We start from the raw sequence: 22,352 nt of genomic DNA on the forward strand, positions 1-22,352 counted from the left end.
CAAACAAGCAAAATGATAAAAAAAGAACTAAAACTGTTGCGACAAGATTTTCGAAAGTATGCGCATCTTGTACTTTTTACCAACTGCCACAAAATGTCCTGCTTTTTAAAGCAGCACTGCTTGTCACTAACATTTCAAGTGTGATTTTACCACAAAACTGTCTTTTCTATTTGCATACTGTTGATCATTCCAAATGATTTCCCATTTAGTCCTCACATTCTATATCCTCATCACTCGATATTTGGTATCATCTTCTTTTTAACTTTTTATTCGTTTTTGTTTCAAAGCCTCCCTTTTTCAGTGATTACAGAGTTATAATGTAACAGTAAGTTTTGTCTTGAAAATGTGGATGTCATTCTATGTTTACTAAGGCTTTCTTACAGATGTATCTTTATCAATATAGAATGTTACCTACTCCAAAATACTCTGTTTTAATAATATCAGAAAACACAAAATAAGAAGTACACAAAACAGATCAAATCTATGTGAAAACACAACACGTAACCTCACTAAAATGTAATCTTGAAAATATGCCTCTTGCAAGACTGGAGACCAAAATCAAGCACCTTTGACCGCTCGGCCACGCTACCTATAGCTGCTATCTAAGACAAACTGAGGAGTGGAAAAGAATTATTGAGGCTCAATGGTTTTCATTATAAATGATATTGCCGATATATTTCATCTATGTGTACAATATATATATATATATATACATTTAAATATTCAAGAATATCTATTTAGAAGTGACATTCAAATCTTTGGCCCATGATTGCAAACTTGGAGATAAATGCCTTTTATCATGCACACAAAACTTTGCAAAAATGTGCTCACTGTATGTTCATTCTTCCATGAAAACTTTGGAATTTTTCAAATCTATGATTATTTTCAAAAGAATTTGGGCCATTTTATGCTTAACAAAATATTTTTCAAGCAAGCAAAATGATAAAAAAAGAACTCAAACTGTTGCGACACGATTTTCGAAACTTTGCGCATCTTTGTGCTTTTTACAAACTGCCACAAAATGTCCTGCTTTTTAAAACAGCACTGCTTGTCACTTACATTTCAAGTGTGATTTTACCACAAAACTGTCTTTTCTATTTGCATACTGTTGATCTTTCCAAATGATTTCACATCTAATCTTCACATACTATATCCTCATCACTCGATATTTGGTATCATCTTCTTTTTAACTTTTGATTCGTTTTTGTTTCAAAGCCTCCCTTTTTCAGTGATTACAGAGTTATAATGTAACAGTAAGTTTTGTCTTGAAAATGTGGATGTCATTCTATGTTTACTAAGACTTTCTTACAAATGTATCTTTATCAATATAGAATGTTACCTACTCCAAAATACTCTGTTTTAATAATATCAGATAACACAAAATAAGAAGCAAACAAAACAGATAAAATCTTTGTGAAAACAAAACACGTAACTTCACTACAATGTCATCTTGAAAATACAGATATGGCAGCGGTGGGATTTGAACCCACACCTCTTGCGAGACTGGAGCCTAAATCCAGCGCCTTAGACCGCTCGGCCACGCTACCGATAGGTGCTGTTTGAGACAAAATGAGGGGGTGAAAAAAATTATTGAGGCTCAATGGTTTTCATTATAAATGTTATTGTCGCTATTTTTTAACTATGTGTACAATATATATATACATTTCAATCTTCAAGAATATCTATTTAGGAGTGACATTCAAATCTTTGGCCCACGATTGCAAACTTGGAGAAAAATGCCTTTTTTCATACACACAAAACTTTGCAAAAATGTGCTCACTGTATGGTCATTCTTCCATGAAAACTTTGGAATTTTTCAAATCTATGATTAATTTCAAAAGAATTTTGGCCATTTTATGCTTAACAAAATATTTTGCAAACAAGCAAAATGATAAAAAAAGAACTAAAACTGTTGCGACAAGATTTTTGAAAGTTTGCGCATCTTGTGCTTTTTACCAACTGCCACAAAATGTCCTGCTTTTTAAAGTAGCACTGCTTGTCACTAACATTTCAAGTGTGATTTTACCACAAAACTGTCTTTTCTATTTGCATACTGTTGATCATTCCAAATGATTTCCCATTTAGTCCTCACATTCTATATCCTCATCACTCGATATTTGGTATCATCTTCTTTTTAAATTTTGATTCGTTTTTGTTTCAAAGCCTCCCTTTTTCAGTGATTACAGAGTTATAATGTAACAGTAAGTTTTGTCTTGAAAATGTGGATGTCATTCTATGTTTACTAAGACTTTCTTACAGATGTATCTTTATCAATATAGAATGTTACCTACTCCAAAATACTCTGTTTTAATAATATCAGATAACACAAAATAAGAAGCAAACAAAACAGATAAAATCTTTGTGAAAACAAAACACGTAACTTCACTACAATGTCATCTTGAAAATACAGATATGGCAGCGGTGGGATTTGAACCCACGCCTCTTGCGAGACTGGAGCCTAAATCCAGCGCCTTAGACCGCTCGGCCACGCTACCGATAGGTGCGGTTTGAGACAAAATGAGGGGGTGAAAAAAATTATTGAGGCTCAATGGTTTTCATTATAAATGTTATTGTCGCTATTTTTTAACTATGTGTACAATATATATATACATTTCAATCTTCAAGAATATCTATTTAGGAGTGACATTCAAATCTTTGGCCCACGATTGCAAACTTGGAGAAAAATGCCTTTTTTCATACACACAAAACTTTGCAAAAATGTGCTCACTGTATGGTCATTCTTCCATGAAAACTTTGGAATTTTTCAAATCTATGATTAATTTCAAAAGAATTTTGGCCATTTTATGCTTAACAAAATATTTTGCAAACAAGCAAAATGATAAAAAAAGAACTAAAACTGTTGCGACGAGATTTTCGAAAGTTTGCGCATCTTGTGCTTTTTACCAACTGCCACAAAATGTCCTGCTTTTTAAAGCAGCACTGCTTGTCACTAACATTTCAAGTGTGATTTTACCACAAAACTGTCTTTTCTATTTGCATACTGTTGATCATTCCAAATGATTTCCCATTTAGTCCTCACATTCTATATCCTCATCACTCGATATTTGGTATCATCTTCTTTTCAACTTTTTATTCGTTTTTGTTTCAAAGCCTCCCTTTTTCAGTGATTACAGAGTTATAATGTAACAGTAAGTTTTGTCTTGAAAATGTGGATGTCATTCTATGTTTACTAAGGCTTTCTAACAGATGTATTATTTTCAATATAGAATGTTACCTACTCCAAAATACTCTGTTTTAATAATATCAGATAACACAAAATAAGAAGCAAACAAAACAGATAAAATCTTTGTGAAAACAAAACACGTAAATTAACTAAGATGTCATCTTGAAAATACAGATATGGCAGCGGTGGGATTTGAACCCACGGCTCTTGCGAGACTGGAGCCTAAATCCAGCGCCTTAGACCGCTCGGCCACGCTACCAATAGGTGCTGTTTGAGATAAAATGAGGGGGTGAAAAAAATTATTGAGGCTCAATGGTTTTCATTATAAATGTTATTGTCGCTATTTTTTAACTATGTGTACAATATATATATACATTTCAATCTTCAAGAATATCTATTTAGGAGTGACATTCAAATCTTTGGCCCACGATTGCAAACTTGGAGAAAAATGCCTTTTTTCATACACACAAAACTTTGCAAAAATGTGCTCACTGTATGGTCATTCTTCCATGAAAACTTTGGAATTTTTCAAATCTATGATTAATTTCAAAAGAATTTTGGCCATTTTATGCTTAACAAAATATTTTGCAAACAAGCAAAATGATAAAAAAAGAACTAAAACTGTTGCGACAAGATTTTTGAAAGTTTGCGCATCTTGTGCTTTTTACCAACTGCCACAAAATGTCCTGCTTTTTAAAGTAGCACTGCTTGTCACTAACATTTCAAGTGTGATTTTACCACAAAACTGTCTTTTCTATTTGCATACTGTTGATCATTCCAAATGATTTCCCATTTAGTCCTCACATTCTATATCCTCATCACTCTATATTTGGTATCATCTTCTTTTTAAATTTTGATTCGTTTTTGTTTCAAAGCCTCCCTTTTTCAGTGATTACAGAGTTATAATGTAACAGTAAGTTTTGTCTTGAAAATGTGGATGTCATTCTATGTTTACTAAGACTTTCTTACAGATGTATCTTTATCAATATAGAATGTTACCTACTCCAAAATACTCTGTTTTAATAATATCAGATAACACAAAATAAGAAGCAAACAAAACAGATAAAATCTTTGTGAAAACAAAACACGTAACTTCACTACAATGTCATCTTGAAAATACAGATATGGCAGCGGTGGGATTTGAACCCACGGCTCTTGCGAGACTGGAGCCTAAATCCAGCGCCTTAGACCGCTCGGCCACGCTACCAATAGGTGCTGTTTGAGATAAAATGAGGGGGTGAAAAAAATTATTGAGGCTCAATGGTTTTCATTATAAATGTTATTGTCGCTATTTTTTAACTATGTGTACAATATATATATACATTTCAATCTTCAAGAATATCTATTTAGGAGTGACATTCAAATCTTTGGCCCACGATTGCAAACTTGGAGAAAAATGCCTTTTTTCATACACACAAAACTTTGCAAAAATGTGCTCACTGTATGGTCATTCTTCCATGAAAACTTTGGAATTTTTCAAATCTATGATAAATTTCAAAAGAATTTTGGCCATTTTATGCTTAACAAAATATTTTGCAAACAAGCAAAATGATAAAAAAAGAACTAAAACTGTTGCGACAAGATTTTCGAAAGTATGCGCATCTTGTACTTTTTACCAACTGCCACAAAATGTCCTGCTTTTTAAAGCAGCACTGCTTGTCACTAACATTTCAAGTGTGATTTTACCACAAAACTGTCTTTTCTATTTGCATACTGTTGATCATTCCAAATGATTTCCCATTTAGTCCTCACATTCTATTTCCTCATCACTCGATATTTGGTATCATCTTCTTTTTAACTTTTTATTCGTTTTTGTTTCAAAGCCTCCCTTTTTCAGTGATTACAGAGTTATAATGTAACAGTAAGTTTTGTCTTGAAAATGTGGATGTCATTCTATGTTTACTAAGGCTTTCTAACAGATGTATTATTTTCAGTATAGAATGTTACCTACTCCAAAATACTCTGTTTTAATAATATCAGATAACACAAAATAAGAAGCAAACAAAACAGATAAAATCTTTGTGAAAACAAAACACGTAAATTAACTAAGATGTCATCTTGAAAATACAGATATGGCAGCGGTGGGATTTGAACCCACGCCTCTTGCGAGACTGGAGCCTAAATCCAGCGCCTTAGACCGCTCGGCCACGCTACCAATAGGTGCTGTTTGAGACAAAATGAGGGGGTGAAAAAAATTATTGAGGCTCAATGGTTTTCATTATAAATGTTATTGTCGCTATTTTTTAACTATGTGTACAATATATATATACATTTCAATCTTCAAGAATATCTATTTAGGAGTGACATTCAAATCTTTGGCCCACGATTGCAAACTTGGAGAAAAATGCCTTTTTTCATACACACAAAACTTTGCAAAAATGTGCTCACTGTATGGTCATTCTTCCATGAAAACTTTGGAATTTTTCAAATCTATGATTAATTTCAAAAGAATTTTGGCCATTTTATGCTTAACAAAATATTTTGCAAACAAGCAAAATGATAAAAAAAGAACTAAAACTGTTGCGACAAGATTTTTGAAAGTTTGCGCATCTTGTGCTTTTTACCAACTGCCACAAAATGTCCTGCTTTTTAAAGTAGCACTGCTTGTCACTAACATTTCAAGAGTGATTTTACCACAAAACTGTCTTTTCTATTTGCATACTGTTGATCATTCCAAATGATTTCCCATTTAGTCCTCACATTCTATATCCTCATCACTCGATATTTGGTATCATCTTCTTTTTAAATTTTTTTTCTTTTTTGTTTCAAAGCCTCCCTTTTTCAGTGATTACAGAGTTATAATGTAACAGTAAGTAATGTCTTGAAAATGTGGATGTCATTCTATGTTTACTAAGACTTTCTTACAGATGTATCTTTATCAATATAGAATGTTACCTACTCCAAAATACTCTGTTTTAATAATATCAGATAAGACAAAATAAGAAGCAAACAAAACAGATAAAATCTTTGTGAAAACAAAATACGTAACTTCACTACGATGTCATCTTGAAAATACAGATATGGCAGCGGTGGGATTTGAACCCACGCCTCTTGCGAGACTGGAGCCTAAATCCAGCGCCTTAGACCGCTCGGCCACGCTACCGATAGGTGCTGTTTGAGACAAAATGAGGGGGTGAAAAAAATTATTGAGGCTCAATGGTTTTCATTATAAATGTTATTGTCGCTATTTTTTAACTATGTGTACAATATATATATACATTTCAATCTTCAAGAATATCTATTTAGGAGTGACATTCAAATCTTTGGCCCACGATTGCAAACTTGGAGAAAAATGCCTTTTTTCATACACACAAAACTTTGCAAAAATGTGCTCACTGTATGGTCATTCTTCCATGAAAACTTTGGAATTTTTCAAATCTATGATTAATTTCAAAAGAATTTTGGCCATATTATGCTTAACAAAATATTTTGCAAACAAGCAAAATGATAAAAAAAGAACTAAAACTGTTGCGACAAGATTTTCGAAAGTATGCGCATCTTGTACTTTTTTCCAACTGCCACAAAATGTCCTGCTTTTTAAAGCAGCACTGCTTGTCACTAACATTTCAAGTGTGATTTTACCACAAAACTGTCTTTTCTATTTGCATACTGTTGATCATTCCAAATGATTTCCCATTTAGTCCTCACATTCTATATCCTCATCACTCGATATTTGGTATCATCTTCTTTTTAAATTTTTATTCGTTTTTGTTTCAAAGCCTCCCTTTTTCAGTGATTACAGAGTTATAATGTAACAGTAAGTAATGTCTTGAAAATGTGGATGTCATTCTATGTTTACTAAGACTTTCTTACAGATGTATCTTTATCAATATAGAATGTTACCTACTCCAAAATACTCTGTTTTAATAATATCAGATAAGACAAAATAAGAAGCAAACAAAACAGATAAAATCTTTGTGAAAACAAAATACGTAACTTCACTACGATGTCATCTTGAAAATACAGATATGGCAGCGGTGGGATTTGAACCCACGCCTCTTGCGAGACTGGAGCCTAAATCCAGCGCCTTAGACCGCTCGGCCACGCTACCGATAGGTGCTGTTTGAGACAAAATGAGGGGGTGAAAAAAATTATTGAGGCTCAATGGTTTTCATTATAAATGTTATTGTCGCTATTTTTTAACTATGTGTACAATATATATATACATTTCAATCTTCAAGAATATCTATTTAGGAGTGACATTCAAATCTTTGGCCCACGATTGCAAACTTGGAGAAAAATGCCTTTTTTCATACACACAAAACTTTGCAAAAATGTGCTCACTGTATGGTCATTCTTCCATGAAAACTTTGGAATTTTTCAAATCTATGATTAATTTCAAAAGAATTTTGGCCATATTATGCTTAACAAAATATTTTGCAAACAAGCAAAATGATAAAAAAAGAACTAAAACTGTTGCGACAAGATTTTCGAAAGTATGCGCATCTTGTGCTTTTTACCAACTGCCACAAAATGTCCTGCTTTTTAAAGCAGCACTGCTTGTCACTAACATTTCAAGTGTGATTTTACCACAAAACTGTCTTTTCTATTTGCATACTGTTGATCATTCCAAATGATTTCCCATTTAGTCCTCACATTCTATATCCTCATCACTCGATATTTGGTATCATCTTCTTTTTAAATTTTGATTCGTTTTTGTTTCAAAGCCTCCCTTTTTCAGTGATTACAGAGTTATAATGTAACAGTAAGTTTTGTCTTGAAAATGTGGATGTCATTCTATGTTTACTAAGGCTTTCTAACAGATGTATTATTTTCAATATAGAATGTTACCTACTCCAAAATACTCTGTTTTAATAATATCAGATAACACAAAATAAGAAACAAACAAAACAGATAAAATCTTTGTGAAAACAAAACACGTAAATTACAACTAAGATGTCATCTTGAAAATACAGATACGGCAGCGGTGGGATTTGAACCCACGCCTCTTGCGAGACTGGAGCCTAAATCCAGCGCCTTAGACCGCTCGGCCACGCTACCAATAGGTGCTGTTTGAGACAAAATGAGGGGGTGAAAAAAATTATTGAGGCTCAATGGTTTTCATTATAAATGTTATTGTCGCTATTTTTTAACTATGTGTACAATATATATATACATTTCAATCTTCAAGAATATCTATTTAGGAGTGACATTCAAATCTTTGGCCCACGATTGCAAACTTGGAGAAAAATGCCTTTTTTCATACACACAAAACTTTGCAAAAATGTGCTCACTGTATGGTCATTCTTCCATGAAAACTTTGGAATTTTTCAAATCTATGATTAATTTCAAAAGAATTTTGGCCATATTATGCTTAACAAAATATTTTGCAAACAAGCAAAATGATAAAAAAAGAACTAAAACTGTTGCGACAAGATTTTCGAAAGTATGCGCATCTTGTACTTTTTTCCAACTGCCACAAAATGTCCTGCTTTTTAAAGCAGCACTGCTTGTCACTAACATTTCAAGTGTGATTTTACCACAAAACTGTCTTTTCTATTTGCATACTGTTGATCATTCCAAATGATTTCCCATTTAGTCCTCACTTTCTATATCCTCATCACTCGATATTTGGTATCATCTTCTTTTTAAATTTTTATTCGTTTTTGTTTCAAAGCCTCCCTTTTTCAGTGATTACAGAGTTATAATGTAACAGTAAGTAATGTCTTGAAAATGTGGATGTCATTCTATGTTTACTAAGACTTTCTTACAGATGTATCTTTATCAATATAGAATGTTACCTACTCCAAAATACTCTTTTTTAATAATATCAGATAAGACAAAATAAGAAGCAAACAAAACAGATAAAATCTTTGTGAAAACAAAATACGTAACTTCACTACGATGTCATCTTGAAAATACAGATATGGCAGCGGTGGGATTTGAACCCACGCCTCTTGCGAGACTGGAGCCTAAATCCAGCGCCTTAGACCGCTCGGCCACGCTACCGATAGGTGCTGTTTGAGACAAAATGAGGGGGTGAAAAAAATTATTGAGGCTCAATGGTTTTCATTATAAATGTTATTGTCGCTATTTTTTAACTATGTGTACAATATATATATACATTTCAATCTTCAAGAATATCTATTTAGGAGTGACATTCAAATCTTTGGCCCACGATTGCAAACTTGGAGAAAAATGCCTTTTTTCATACACACAAAACTTTGCAAAAATGTGCTCACTGTATGGTCATTCTTCCATGAAAACTTTGGAATTTTTCAAATCTATGATAAATTTCAAAAGAATTTTGGCCATTTTATGCTTAACAAAATATTTTGCAAACAAGCAAAATGATAAAAAAAGAACTAAAACTGTTGCGACAAGATTTTCGAAAGTATGCGCATCTTGTACTTTTTACCAACTGCCACAAAATGTCCTGCTTTTTAAAGCAGCACTGCTTGTCACTAACATTTCAAGTGTGATTTTACCACAAAACTGTCTTTTCTATTTGCATACTGTTGATCATTCCAAATGATTTCCCATTTAGTCCTCACATTCTATATCCTCATCACTCGATATTTGGTATCATCTTCTTTTTAAATTTTGATTCGTTTTTGTTTCAAAGCCTCCCTTTTTCAGTGATTACAGAGTTATAATGTAACAGTAAGTTTTGTCTTGAAAATGTGGATGTCATTCTATGTTTACTAAGGCTTTCTAACAGATGTATTATTTTCAATATAGAATGTTACCTACTCCAAAATACTCTGTTTTAATAATATCAGATAACACAAAATAAGAAACAAACAAAACAGATAAAATCTTTGTGAAAACAAAACACGTAAATTACAACTAAGATGTCATCTTGAAAATACAGATACGGCAGCGGTGGGATTTGAACCCACGCCTCTTGCGAGACTGGAGCCTAAATCCAGCGCCTTAGACCGCTCGGCCACGCTACCAATAGGTGCTGTTTGAGACAAAATGAGGGGGTGAAAAAAATTATTGAGGCTCAATGGTTTTCATTATAAATGTTATTGTCGCTATTTTTTAACTATGTGTACAATATATATATACATTTCAATCTTCAAGAATATCTATTTAGGAGTGACATTCAAATCTTTGGCCCACGATTGCAAACTTGGAGAAAAATGCCTTTTTTCATACACACAAAACTTTGCAAAAATGTGCTCACTGTATGGTCATTCTTCCATGAAAACTTTGGAATTTTTCAAATCTATGATTAATTTCAAAAGAATTTTGGCCATATTATGCTTAACAAAATATTTTGCAAACAAGCAAAATGATAAAAAAAGAACTAAAACTGTTGCGACAAGATTTTCGAAAGTATGCGCATCTTGTACTTTTTTCCAACTGCCACAAAATGTCCTGCTTTTTAAAGCAGCACTGCTTGTCACTAACATTTCAAGTGTGATTTTACCACAAAACTGTCTTTTCTATTTGCATACTGTTGATCATTCCAAATGATTTCCCATTTAGTCCTCACATTCTATATCCTCATCACTCGATATTTGGTATCATCTTCTTTTTAAATTTTTATTCGTTTTTGTTTCAAAGCCTCCCTTTTTCAGTGATTACAGAGTTATAATGTAACAGTAAGTAATGTCTTGAAAATGTGGATGTCATTCTATGTTTACTAAGACTTTCTTACAGATGTATCTTTATCAATATAGAATGTTACCTACTCCAAAATACTCTGTTTTAATAATATCAGATAAGACAAAATAAGAAGCAAACAAAACAGATAAAATCTTTGTGAAAACAAAATACGTAACTTCACTACGATGTCATCTTGAAAATACAGATATGGCAGCGGTGGGATTTGAACCCACGCCTCTTGCGAGACTGGAGCCTAAATCCAGCGCCTTAGACCGCTCGGCCACGCTACCGATAGGTGCTGTTTGAGACAAAATGAGGGGGTGAAAAAAATTATTGAGGCTCAATGGTTTTCATTATAAATGTTATTGTCGCTATTTTTTAACTATGTGTACAATATATATATACATTTCAATCTTCAAGAATATCTATTTAGGAGTGACATTCAAATCTTTGGCCCACGATTGCAAACTTGGAGAAAAATGCCTTTTTTCATACACACAAAACTTTGCAAAAATGTGCTCACTGTATGGTCATTCTTCCATGAAAACTTTGGAATTTTTCAAATCTATGATTAATTTCAAAAGAATTTTGGCCATATTATGCTTAACAAAATATTTTGCAAACAAGCAAAATGATAAAAAAAGAACTAAAACTGTTGCGACAAGATTTTCGAAAGTATGCGCATCTTGTGCTTTTTACCAACTGCCACAAAATGTCCTGCTTTTTAAAGCAGCACTGCTTGTCACTAACATTTCAAGTGTGATTTTACCACAAAACTGTCTTTTCTATTTGCATACTGTTGATCATTCCAAATGATTTCCCATTTAGTCCTCACATTCTATATCCTCATCACTCGATATTTGGTATCATCTTCTTTTTAAATTTTGATTCGTTTTTGTTTCAAAGCCTCCCTTTTTCAGTGATTACAGAGTTATAATGTAACAGTAAGTTTTGTCTTGAAAATGTGGATGTCATTCTATGTTTACTAAGGCTTTCTAACAGATGTATTATTTTCAATATAGAATGTTACCTACTCCAAAATACTCTGTTTTAATAATATCAGATAACACAAAATAAGAAACAAACAAAACAGATAAAATCTTTGTGAAAACAAAACACGTAAATTACAACTAAGATGTCATCTTGAAAATACAGATACGGCAGCGGTGGGATTTGAACCCACGCCTCTTGCGAGACTGGAGCCTAAATCCAGCGCCTTAGACCGCTCGGCCACGCTACCAATAGGTGCTGTTTGAGACAAAATGAGGGGGTGAAAAAAATTATTGAGGCTCAATGGTTTTCATTATAAATGTTATTGTCGCTATTTTTTAACTATGTGTACAATATATATATACATTTCAATCTTCAAGAATATCTATTTAGGAGTGACATTCAAATCTTTGGCCCACGATTGCAAACTTGGAGAAAAATGCCTTTTTTCATACACACAAAACTTTGCAAAAATGTGCTCACTGTATGGTCATTCTTCCATGAAAACTTTGGAATTTTTCAAATCTATGATTAATTTCAAAAGAATTTTGGCCATATTATGCTTAACAAAATATTTTGCAAACAAGCAAAATGATAAAAAAAGAACTAAAACTGTTGCGACAAGATTTTCGAAAGTATGCGCATCTTGTACTTTTTTCCAACTGCCACAAAATGTCCTGCTTTTTAAAGCAGCACTGCTTGTCACTAACATTTCAAGTGTGATTTTACCACAAAACTGTCTTTTCTATTTGCATACTGTTGATCATTCCAAATGATTTCCCATTTAGTCCTCACTTTCTATATCCTCATCACTCGATATTTGGTATCATCTTCTTTTTAAATTTTTATTCGTTTTTGTTTCAAAGCCTCCCTTTTTCAGTGATTACAGAGTTATAATGTAACAGTAAGTAATGTCTTGAAAATGTGGATGTCATTCTATGTTTACTAAGACTTTCTTACAGATGTATCTTTATCAATATAGAATGTTACCTACTCCAAAATACTCTTTTTTAATAATATCAGATAAGACAAAATAAGAAGCAAACAAAACAGATAAAATCTTTGTGAAAACAAAATACGTAACTTCACTACAATGTCATCTTGAAAATACAGATATGGCAGCGGTGGGATTTGAACCCACGCCTCTTGCGAGACTGGAGCCTAAATCCAGCGCCTTAGACCGCTCGGCCACGCTACCGATAGGTGCTGTTTGAGACAAAATGAGGGGGTGAAAAAAATTATTGAGGCTCAATGGTTTTCATTATAAATGTTATTGTCGCTATTTTTTAACTATGTGTACAATATATATATACATTTCAATCTTCAAGAATATCTATTTAGGAGTGACATTCAAATCTTTGGCCCACGATTGCAAACTTGGAGAAAAATGCCTTTTTTCATACACACAAAACTTTGCAAAAATGTGCTCACTGTATGGTCATTCTTCCATGAAAACTTTGGAATTTTTCAAATCTATGATAAATTTCAAAAGAATTTTGGCCATTTTATGCTTAACAAAATATTTTGCAAACAAGCAAAATGATAAAAAAAGAACTAAAACTGTTGCGACAAGATTTTCGAAAGTATGCGCATCTTGTACTTTTTACCAACTGCCACAAAATGTCCTGCTTTTTAAAGCAGCACTGCTTGTCACTAACATTTCAAGTGTGATTTTACCACAAAACTGTCTTTTCTATTTGCATACTGTTGATCATTCCAAATGATTTCCCATTTAGTCCTCACATTCTATATCCTCATCACTCGATATTTGGTATCATCTTCTTTTTAACTTTTTATTCGTTTTTGTTTCAAAGCCTCCCTTTTTCAGTGATTACAGAGTTATAATGTAACAGTAAGTTTTGTCTTGAAAATGTGGATGTCATTCTATGTTTACTAAGGCTTTCTTACAGATGTATCTTTATCAATATAGAATGTTACCTACTCCAAAATACTCTGTTTTAATAATATCAGAAAACACAAAATAAGAAGTACACAAAACAGATCAAATCTATGTGAAAACACAACACGTAACCTCACTAAAATGTAATCTTGAAAATATGCCTCTTGCAAGACTGGAGACCAAAATCAAGCACCTTTGACCGCTCGGCCACGCTACCTATAGCTGCTATCTAAGACAAACTGAGGAGTGGAAAAGAATTATTGAGGCTCAATGGTTTTCATTATAAATGATATTGCCGATATATTTCATCTATGTGTACAATATATATATATATATATACATTTAAATATTCAAGAATATCTATTTAGAAGTGACATTCAAATCTTTGGCCCATGATTGCAAACTTGGAGATAAATGCCTTTTATCATGCACACAAAACTTTGCAAAAATGTGCTCACTGTATGTTCATTCTTCCATGAAAACTTTGGAATTTTTCAAATCTATGATTATTTTCAAAAGAATTTGGGCCATTTTATGCTTAACAAAATATTTTTCAAGCAAGCAAAATGATAAAAAAAGAACTCAAACTGTTGCGACACGATTTTCGAAACTTTGCGCATCTTTGTGCTTTTTACAAACTGCCACAAAATGTCCTGCTTTTTAAAACAGCACTGCTTGTCACTTACATTTCAAGTGTGATTTTACCACAAAACTGTCTTTTCTATTTGCATACTGTTGATCTTTCCAAATGATTTCACATCTAATCTTCACATACTATATCCTCATCACTCGATATTTGGTATCATCTTCTTTTTAACTTTTGATTCGTTTTTGTTTCAAAGCCTCCCTTTTTCAGTGATTACAGAGTTATAATGTAACAGTAAGTTTTGTCTTGAAAATGTGGATGTCATTCTATGTTTACTAAGACTTTCTTACAAATGTATCTTTATCAATATAGAATGTTACCTACTCCAAAATACTCTGTTTTAATAATATCAGATAACACAAAATAAGAAGCAAACAAAACAGATAAAATCTTTGTGAAAACAAAACACGTAACTTCACTACAATGTCATCTTGAAAATACAGATATGGCAGCGGTGGGATTTGAACCCACACCTCTTGCGAGACTGGAGCCTAAATCCAGCGCCTTAGACCGCTCGGCCACGCTACCGATAGGTGCTGTTTGAGACAAAATGAGGGGGTGAAAAAAATTATTGAGGCTCAATGGTTTTCATTATAAATGTTATTGTCGCTATTTTTTAACTATGTGTACAATATATATATACATTTCAATCTTCAAGAATATCTATTTAGGAGTGACATTCAAATCTTTGGCCCACGATTGCAAACTTGGAGAAAAATGCCTTTTTTCATACACACAAAACTTTGCAAAAATGTGCTCACTGTATGGTCATTCTTCCATGAAAACTTTGGAATTTTTCAAATCTATGATTAATTTCAAAAGAATTTTGGCCATTTTATGCTTAACAAAATATTTTGCAAACAAGCAAAATGATAAAAAAAGAACTAAAACTGTTGCGACAAGATTTTCGAAAGTATGCGCATCTTGTGCTTTTTACCAACTGCCACAAAATGTCCTGCTTTTTAAAGCAGCACTGCTTGTCACTAACATTTCAAGTGTGATTTTACCACAAAACTGTCTTTTCTATTTGCATACTGTTGATCATTCCAAATGATTTCCCATTTAGTCCTCACATTCTATATCCTCATCACTCGATATTTGGTATCATCTTCTTTTCAACTTTTTATTCGTTTTTGTTTCAAAGCCTCCCTTTTTCAGTGATTACAGAGTTATAATGTAACAGTAAGTTTTGTCTTGAAAATGTGGATGTCATTCTATGTTTACTAAGGCTTTCTAACAGATGTATTATTTTCAATATAGAATGTTACCTACTCCAAAATACTCTGTTTTAATAATATCAGATAACACAAAATAAGAAGCAAACAAAACAGATAAAATCTTTGTGAAAACAAAACACGTAAATTAACTAAGATGTCATCTTGAAAATACAGATATGGCAGCGGTGGGATTTGAACCCACGCCTCTTGCGAGACTGGAGCCTAAATCCAGCGCCTTAGACCGCTCGGCCACGCTACCAATAGGTGCTGTTTGAGACAAAATGAGGGGGTGAAAAAAATTATTGAGGCTCAATGGTTTTCATTATAAATGTTATTGTCGCTATTTTTTAACTATGTGTACAATATATATATATACATTTCAATCTTCAAGAATATCTATTTAGGAGTGACATTCAAATCTTTGGCCCACGATTGCAAACTTGGAGAAAAATGCCTTTTTTCATACACACAAAACTTTGCAAAAATGTGCTCACTGTATGGTCATTCTTCCATGAAAACTTTGGAATTTTTCAAATCTATGATTAATTTCAAAAGAATTTTGGCCATATTATGCTTAACAAAATATTTTGCAAACAAGCAAAATGATAAAAAAAGAACTAAAACTGTTGCGACAAGATTTTTGAAAGTTTGCGCATCTTGTGCTTTTTACCAACTGCCACAAAATGTCCTGCTTTTTAAAGTAGCACTGCTTGTCACTAACATTTCAAGTGTGATTTTACCACAAAACTGTCTTTTCTATTTGCATACTGTTGATCATTCCAAATGATTTCCCATTTAGTCCTCACATTCTATATCCTCATCACTCGATATTTGGTATCATCTTCTTTTTAACTTTTGATTCGTTTTTGTTTCAAAGCCTCCCTTTTTCAGTGATTACAGAGTTATAATGTAACAGTAAGTTTTGTCTTGAAAATGTGGATGTCATTCTATGTTTACTAAGACTTTCTTACAAATGTATCTTTATCAATATAGAATGTTACCTACTCCAAAATACTCTGTTTTAATAATATCAGATAACACAAAATAAGAAGCAAACAAAACAGATAAAATCTTTGTGAAAACAAAACACGTAACTTCACTACAATGTCATCTTGAAAATACAGATATGGCAGCGGTGGGATTTGAACCCACACCTCTTGCGAGACTGGAGCCTAAATCCAGCGCCTTAGACCGCTCGGCCACGCTACCGATAGGTGCTGTTTGAGACAAAATGAGGGGGTGAAAAAAATTATTGAGGCTCAATGGTTTTCATTATAAATGTTATTGTCGCTATTTTTTAACTATGTGTACAATATATATATACATTTCAATCTTCAAGAATATCTATTTAGGAGTGACATTCAAATCTTTGGCCCACGATTGCAAACTTGGAGAAAAATGCCTTTTTTCATACACACAAAACTTTGCAAAAATGTGCTCACTGTATGGTCATTCTTCCATGAAAACTTTGGAATTTTTCAAATCTATGATTAATTTCAAAAGAATTTTGGCCATTTTATGCTTAACAAAATATTTTGCAAACAAGCAAAATGATAAAAAAAGAACTAAAACTGTTGCGACAAGATTTTCGAAAGTATGCGCATCTTGTGCTTTTTACCAACTGCCACAAAATGTCCTGCTTTTTAAAGCAGCACTGCTTGTCACTTACATTTCAAGTGTGATTTTACCACAAAACTGTCTTTTCTATTTGCATACTGTTGATCATTCCAAATGATTTCCCATTTAGTCCTCACATTCTATATCCTCATCACTCGATATTTGGTATCATCTTCTTTTCAACTTTTTATTCGTTTTTGTTTCAAAGCCTCCCTTTTTCAGTGATTACAGAGTTATAATGTAACAGTAAGTTTTGTCTTGAAAATGTGGATGTCATTCTATGTTTACTAAGGCTTTCTAACAGATGTATTATTTTCAATATAGAATGTTACCTACTCCAAAATACTCTGTTTTAATAATATCAGATAACACAAAATAAGAAGCAAACAAAACAGATAAAATCTTTGTGAAAACAAAACACGTAAATTAACTAAGATGTCATCTTGAAAATACAGATATGGCAGCGGTGGGATTTGAACCCACGCCTCTTGCGAGACTGGAGCCTAAATCCAGCGCCTTAGACCGCTCGGCCACGCTACCAATAGGTGCTGTTTGCGACAAAATGAGGGGGTGAAAAAAATTATTGAGGCTCAATGGTTTTCATTATAAATGTTATTGTCGCTATTTTTTAACTATGTGTACAATATATATATACATTTCAATCTTCAAGAATATCTATTTAGGAGTGACATTCAAATCTTTGGCCCACGATTGCAAACTTGGAGAAAAATGCCTTTTTTCATACACACAAAACTTTGCAAAAATGTGCTCACTGTATGGTCATTCTTCCATGAAAACTTTGGAATTTTTCAAATCTATGATTAATTTCAAAAGAATTTTGGCCATATTATGCTTAACAAAATATTTTGCAAACAAGCAAAATGATAAAAAAAGAACTAAAACTGTTGCGACAAGATTTTCGAAAGTATGCGCATCTTGTACTTTTTTCCAACTGCCACAAAATGTCCTGCTTTTTAAAGCAGCACTGCTTGTCACTAACATTTCAAGTGTGATTTTACCACAAAACTGTCTTTTCTATTTGCATACTGTTGATCATTCCAAATGATTTCCCATTTAGTCCTCACATTCTATATCCTCATCACTCGATATTTGGTATCATCTTCTTTTTAAATTTTTATTCGTTTTTGTTTCAAAGCCTCCCTTTTTCAGTGATTACAGAGTTATAATGTAACAGTAAGTAATGTCTTGAAAATGTGGATGTCATTCTATGTTTACTAAGACTTTCTTACAGATGTATCTTTATCAATATAGAATGTTACCTACTCCAAAATACTCTGTTTTAATAATATCAGATAAGACAAAATAAGAAGCAAACAAAACAGATAAAATCTTTGTGAAAACAAAATACGTAACTTCACTACGATGTCATCTTGAAAATACAGATATGGCAGCGGTGGGATTTGAACCCACGCCTCTTGCGAGACTGGAGCCTAAATCCAGCGCCTTAGACCGCTCGGCCACGCTACCGATAGGTGCTGTTTGAGACAAAATGAGGGGGTGAAAAAAATTATTGAGGCTCAATGGTTTTCATTATAAATGTTATTGTCGCTATTTTTTAACTATGTGTACAATATATATATACATTTCAATCTTCAAGAATATCTATTTAGGAGTGACATTCAAATCTTTGGCCCACGATTGCAAACTTGGAGAAAAATGCCTTTTTTCATACACACAAAACTTTGCAAAAATGTGCTCACTGTATGGTCATTCTTCCATGAAAACTTTGGAATTTTTCAAATCTATGATTAATTTCAAAAGAATTTTGGCCATATTATGCTTAACAAAATATTTTGCAAACAAGCAAAATGATAAAAAAAGAACTAAAACTGTTGCGACAAGATTTTCGAAAGTATGCGCATCTTGTACTTTTTTCCAACTGCCACAAAATGTCCTGCTTTTTAAAGCAGCACTGCTTGTCACTAACATTTCAAGTGTGATTTTACCACAAAACTGTCTTTTCTATTTGCATACTGTTGATCATTCCAAATGATTTCCCATTTAGTCCTCACATTCTATATCCTCATCACTCGATATTTGGTATCATCTTCTTTTTAAATTTTTATTCGTTTTTGTTTCAAAGCCTCCCTTTTTCAGTGATTACAGAGTTATAATGTAACAGTAAGTAATGTCTTGAAAATGTGGATGTCATTCTATGTTTACTAAGACTTTCTTACAGATGTATCTTTATCAATATAGAATGTTACCTACTCCAAAATACTCTGTTTTAATAATATCAGATAAGACAAAATAAGAAGCAAACAAAACAGATAAAATCTTTGTGAAAACAAAATACGTAACTTCACTACGATGTCATCTTGAAAATACAGATATGGCAGCGGTGGGATTTGAACCCACGCCTCTTGCGAGACTGGAGCCTAAATCCAGCGCCTTAGACCGCTCGGCCACGCTACCGATAGGTGCTGTTTGAGACAAAATGAGGGGGTGAAAAAAATTATTGAGGCTCAATGGTTTTCATTATAAATGTTATTGTCGCTATTTTTTAACTATGTGTACAATATATATATACATTTCAATCTTCAAGAATATCTATTTAGGAGTGACATTCAAATCTTTGGCCCACGATTGCAAACTTGGAGAAAAATGCCTTTTTTCATACACACAAAACTTTGCAAAAATGTGCTCACTGTATGGTCATTCTTCCATGAAAACTTTGGAATTTTTCAAATCTATGATTAATTTCAAAAGAATTTTGGCCATATTATGCTTAACAAAATATTTTGCAAACAAGCAAAATGATAAAAAAAGAACTAAAACTGTTGCGACAAGATTTTCGAAAGTATGCGCATCTTGTGCTTTTTACCAACTGCCACAAAATGTCCTGCTTTTTAAAGCAGCACTGCTTGTCACTAACATTTCAAGTGTGATTTTACCACAAAACTGTCTTTTCTATTTGCATACTGTTGATCATTCCAAATGATTTCCCATTTAGTCCTCACATTCTATATCCTCATCACTCGATATTTGGTATCATCTTCTTTTTAAATTTTTATTCGTTTTTGTTTCAAAGCCTCCCTTTTTCAGTGATTACAGAGTTATAATGTAACAGTAAGTAATGTCTTGAAAATGTGGATGTCATTCTATGTTTACTAAGACTTTCTTACAGATGTATCTTTATCAATATAGAATGTTACCTACTCCAAAATACTCTGTTTTAATAATATCAGATAAGACAAAATAAGAAGCAAACAAAACAGATAAAATCTTTGTGAAAACAAAATACGTAACTTCACTACGATGTCATCTTGAAAATACAGATATGGCAGCGGTGGGATTTGAACCCACGCCTCTTGCGAGACTGGAGCCTAAATCCAGCGCCTTAGACCGCTCGGCCACGCTACCGATAGGTGCTGTTTGAGACAAAATGAGGGGGTGAAAAAAATTATTGAGGCTCAATGGTTTTCATTATAAATGTTATTGTCGCTATTTTTTAACTATGTGTACAATATATATATACATTTCAATCTTCAAGAATATCTATTTAGGAGTGACATTCAAATCTTTGGCCCACGATTGCAAACTTGGAGAAAAATGCCTTTTTTCATACACACAAAACTTTGCAAAAATGTGCTCACTGTATGGTCATTCTTCCATGAAAACTTTGGAATTTTTCAAATCTATGATTAATTTCAAAAGAATTTTGGCCATTTTATGCTTAACAAAATATTTTGCAAACAAGCAAAATGATAAAAAAAGAACTAAAACTGTTGCGACAAGATTTTCGAAAGTATGCGCATCTTGTGCTTTTTACCAACTGCCACAAAATGTCCTGCTTTTTAAAGCAGCACTGCTTGTCACTAACATTTCAAGTGTGATTTTACCACAAAACTGTCTTTTCTATTTGCATACTGTTGATCATTCCAAATGATTTCCCATTTAGTCCTCACATTCTATATCCTCATCACTCGATATTTGGTATCATCTTCTTTTTAACTTTTTATTCGTTTTTGTTTCAAAGCCTCCCTTTTTCAGTGATTACAGAGTTATAATGTAACAGTAAGTTTTGTCTTGAAAATGTGGATGTCATTCTATGTTTACTAAGGCTTTCTAACAGATGTATTATTTTCAATATAGAATGTTACCTACTCCAAAATACTCTGTTTTAATAATATCAGATAACACAAAATAAGAAACAAACAAAACAGATAAAATCTTTGTGAAAACAAAACACGTAAATTAACTAAGATGTCATCTTGAAAATACAGATATGGCAGCGGTGGGATTTGAACCCACGGCTCTTGCGAGACTGGAGCCTAAATCCAGCACCTTAGACCGCTCGGCCACGCTACCAATAGGTGCTGTTTGAGACAAAATGAGGGGGTGAAAAAAATTATTGAGGCTCAATGGTTTTCATTATAAATGTTATTGTCGCTATTTTTTAACTATGTGTACAATATATATATATATATTTCAATCTTCAAGAATATCTATTTAGGAGTGACATTCAAATCTTTGGCCCACGATTGCAAACTTGGAGAAAAATGCCTTTTTTCATAAACACAAAACTTTGCAAAAATGTGCTCACTGTATGGTCATTCTTCCATGAAAACTTTGGAATTTTTCAAATCTATAATTAATTTCAAAAGAATTTTGGCCATATTATGCTTAACAAAATATTTTGCAAACAAGCAAAATGATAAAAAAAGAACTAAAACTGTTGCGACAAGATTTTCGAAAGTATGCGCATCTTGTACTTTTTTCCAACTGCCACAAAATGTCCTGCTTTTTAAAGTAGCACTGCTTGTCACTTACATTTCAAGTGTGATTTTACCACAAAACTGTCTTTTCTATTTGCATACTGTTGATCATTCCAAATGATTTCCCATTTAGTCCTCACATTCTATATCCTCATCACTCGATATTTGGTATCATCTTCTTTTTAAATTTTGATTCGTTTTTGTTTCAAAGCCTCCCTTTTTCAGTGATTACAGAGTTATAATGTAACAGTAAGTTTTGTCTTGAAAATGTGGATGTCATTCTATGTTTACTAAGACTTTCTTACAGATGTATCTTTATCAATATAGAATGTTACCTACTCCAAAATACTCTGTTTTAATAATATCAGATAACATAAAATAAGAAGCAAACAAAACAGATAAAATCTTTGTGAAAACAAAACACGTAACTTCACTACGATGTCATCTTGAAAATACAGATATGGCAGCGGTGGGATTTGAACCCACGCCTCTTGCGAGAACT

General features: G+C 32.8%; 21 non-coding genes across 21 annotated transcripts; all 21 read right to left on the reverse strand.

Annotated features, from left to right (window-relative positions):
• Nucleotides 1–1,465: 1,465 nt before the first annotated feature.
• TRNAL-UAG (transfer RNA leucine (anticodon UAG)) lies at nt 1,466–1,547 on the reverse strand. The gene has a single exon. It is a non-coding gene; the product is annotated as a tRNA-Leu (tRNA).
• Nucleotides 1,548–2,413: 866 nt separating this feature from the next.
• On the reverse strand, nt 2,414–2,495 carry TRNAL-UAG (transfer RNA leucine (anticodon UAG)). Its single transcript has one exon. It is a non-coding gene; the product is annotated as a tRNA-Leu (tRNA).
• An 866-nt stretch (nt 2,496–3,361) lies between these two features.
• TRNAL-UAG (transfer RNA leucine (anticodon UAG)) lies at nt 3,362–3,443 on the reverse strand. The gene has a single exon. It is a non-coding gene; the product is annotated as a tRNA-Leu (tRNA).
• Nucleotides 3,444–4,309: 866 nt separating this feature from the next.
• TRNAL-UAG (transfer RNA leucine (anticodon UAG)) lies at nt 4,310–4,391 on the reverse strand. Its single transcript has one exon. It is a non-coding gene; the product is annotated as a tRNA-Leu (tRNA).
• Nucleotides 4,392–5,257: 866 nt separating this feature from the next.
• On the reverse strand, nt 5,258–5,339 carry TRNAL-UAG (transfer RNA leucine (anticodon UAG)). Its single transcript has one exon. It is a non-coding gene; the product is annotated as a tRNA-Leu (tRNA).
• An 866-nt stretch (nt 5,340–6,205) lies between these two features.
• TRNAL-UAG (transfer RNA leucine (anticodon UAG)) lies at nt 6,206–6,287 on the reverse strand. The gene has a single exon. It is a non-coding gene; the product is annotated as a tRNA-Leu (tRNA).
• Nucleotides 6,288–7,153: 866 nt separating this feature from the next.
• Nucleotides 7,154–7,235, reverse strand: TRNAL-UAG (transfer RNA leucine (anticodon UAG)). Its single transcript has one exon. It is a non-coding gene; the product is annotated as a tRNA-Leu (tRNA).
• Nucleotides 7,236–8,103: 868 nt separating this feature from the next.
• On the reverse strand, nt 8,104–8,185 carry TRNAL-UAG (transfer RNA leucine (anticodon UAG)). The gene has a single exon. It is a non-coding gene; the product is annotated as a tRNA-Leu (tRNA).
• Nucleotides 8,186–9,051: 866 nt separating this feature from the next.
• TRNAL-UAG (transfer RNA leucine (anticodon UAG)) lies at nt 9,052–9,133 on the reverse strand. Its single transcript has one exon. It is a non-coding gene; the product is annotated as a tRNA-Leu (tRNA).
• An 868-nt stretch (nt 9,134–10,001) lies between these two features.
• Nucleotides 10,002–10,083, reverse strand: TRNAL-UAG (transfer RNA leucine (anticodon UAG)). Its single transcript has one exon. It is a non-coding gene; the product is annotated as a tRNA-Leu (tRNA).
• An 866-nt stretch (nt 10,084–10,949) lies between these two features.
• Nucleotides 10,950–11,031, reverse strand: TRNAL-UAG (transfer RNA leucine (anticodon UAG)). The gene has a single exon. It is a non-coding gene; the product is annotated as a tRNA-Leu (tRNA).
• Nucleotides 11,032–11,899: 868 nt separating this feature from the next.
• On the reverse strand, nt 11,900–11,981 carry TRNAL-UAG (transfer RNA leucine (anticodon UAG)). The gene has a single exon. It is a non-coding gene; the product is annotated as a tRNA-Leu (tRNA).
• Nucleotides 11,982–12,847: 866 nt separating this feature from the next.
• Nucleotides 12,848–12,929, reverse strand: TRNAL-UAG (transfer RNA leucine (anticodon UAG)). The gene has a single exon. It is a non-coding gene; the product is annotated as a tRNA-Leu (tRNA).
• Nucleotides 12,930–14,723: 1,794 nt separating this feature from the next.
• On the reverse strand, nt 14,724–14,805 carry TRNAL-UAG (transfer RNA leucine (anticodon UAG)). The gene has a single exon. It is a non-coding gene; the product is annotated as a tRNA-Leu (tRNA).
• An 866-nt stretch (nt 14,806–15,671) lies between these two features.
• TRNAL-UAG (transfer RNA leucine (anticodon UAG)) lies at nt 15,672–15,753 on the reverse strand. Its single transcript has one exon. It is a non-coding gene; the product is annotated as a tRNA-Leu (tRNA).
• An 868-nt stretch (nt 15,754–16,621) lies between these two features.
• On the reverse strand, nt 16,622–16,703 carry TRNAL-UAG (transfer RNA leucine (anticodon UAG)). Its single transcript has one exon. It is a non-coding gene; the product is annotated as a tRNA-Leu (tRNA).
• Nucleotides 16,704–17,569: 866 nt separating this feature from the next.
• On the reverse strand, nt 17,570–17,651 carry TRNAL-UAG (transfer RNA leucine (anticodon UAG)). Its single transcript has one exon. It is a non-coding gene; the product is annotated as a tRNA-Leu (tRNA).
• An 866-nt stretch (nt 17,652–18,517) lies between these two features.
• On the reverse strand, nt 18,518–18,599 carry TRNAL-UAG (transfer RNA leucine (anticodon UAG)). Its single transcript has one exon. It is a non-coding gene; the product is annotated as a tRNA-Leu (tRNA).
• Nucleotides 18,600–19,465: 866 nt separating this feature from the next.
• On the reverse strand, nt 19,466–19,547 carry TRNAL-UAG (transfer RNA leucine (anticodon UAG)). Its single transcript has one exon. It is a non-coding gene; the product is annotated as a tRNA-Leu (tRNA).
• An 866-nt stretch (nt 19,548–20,413) lies between these two features.
• On the reverse strand, nt 20,414–20,495 carry TRNAL-UAG (transfer RNA leucine (anticodon UAG)). Its single transcript has one exon. It is a non-coding gene; the product is annotated as a tRNA-Leu (tRNA).
• Nucleotides 20,496–21,361: 866 nt separating this feature from the next.
• Nucleotides 21,362–21,443, reverse strand: TRNAL-UAG (transfer RNA leucine (anticodon UAG)). Its single transcript has one exon. It is a non-coding gene; the product is annotated as a tRNA-Leu (tRNA).
• Nucleotides 21,444–22,352: the final 909 nt, after the last annotated feature.

Source organism: Ascaphus truei (assembly GCF_040206685.1).
Source record: "Ascaphus truei isolate aAscTru1 chromosome 23 unlocalized genomic scaffold, aAscTru1.hap1 SUPER_23_unloc_1, whole genome shotgun sequence".
NCBI lineage: Eukaryota > Metazoa > Chordata > Amphibia > Anura > Ascaphidae > Ascaphus > Ascaphus truei.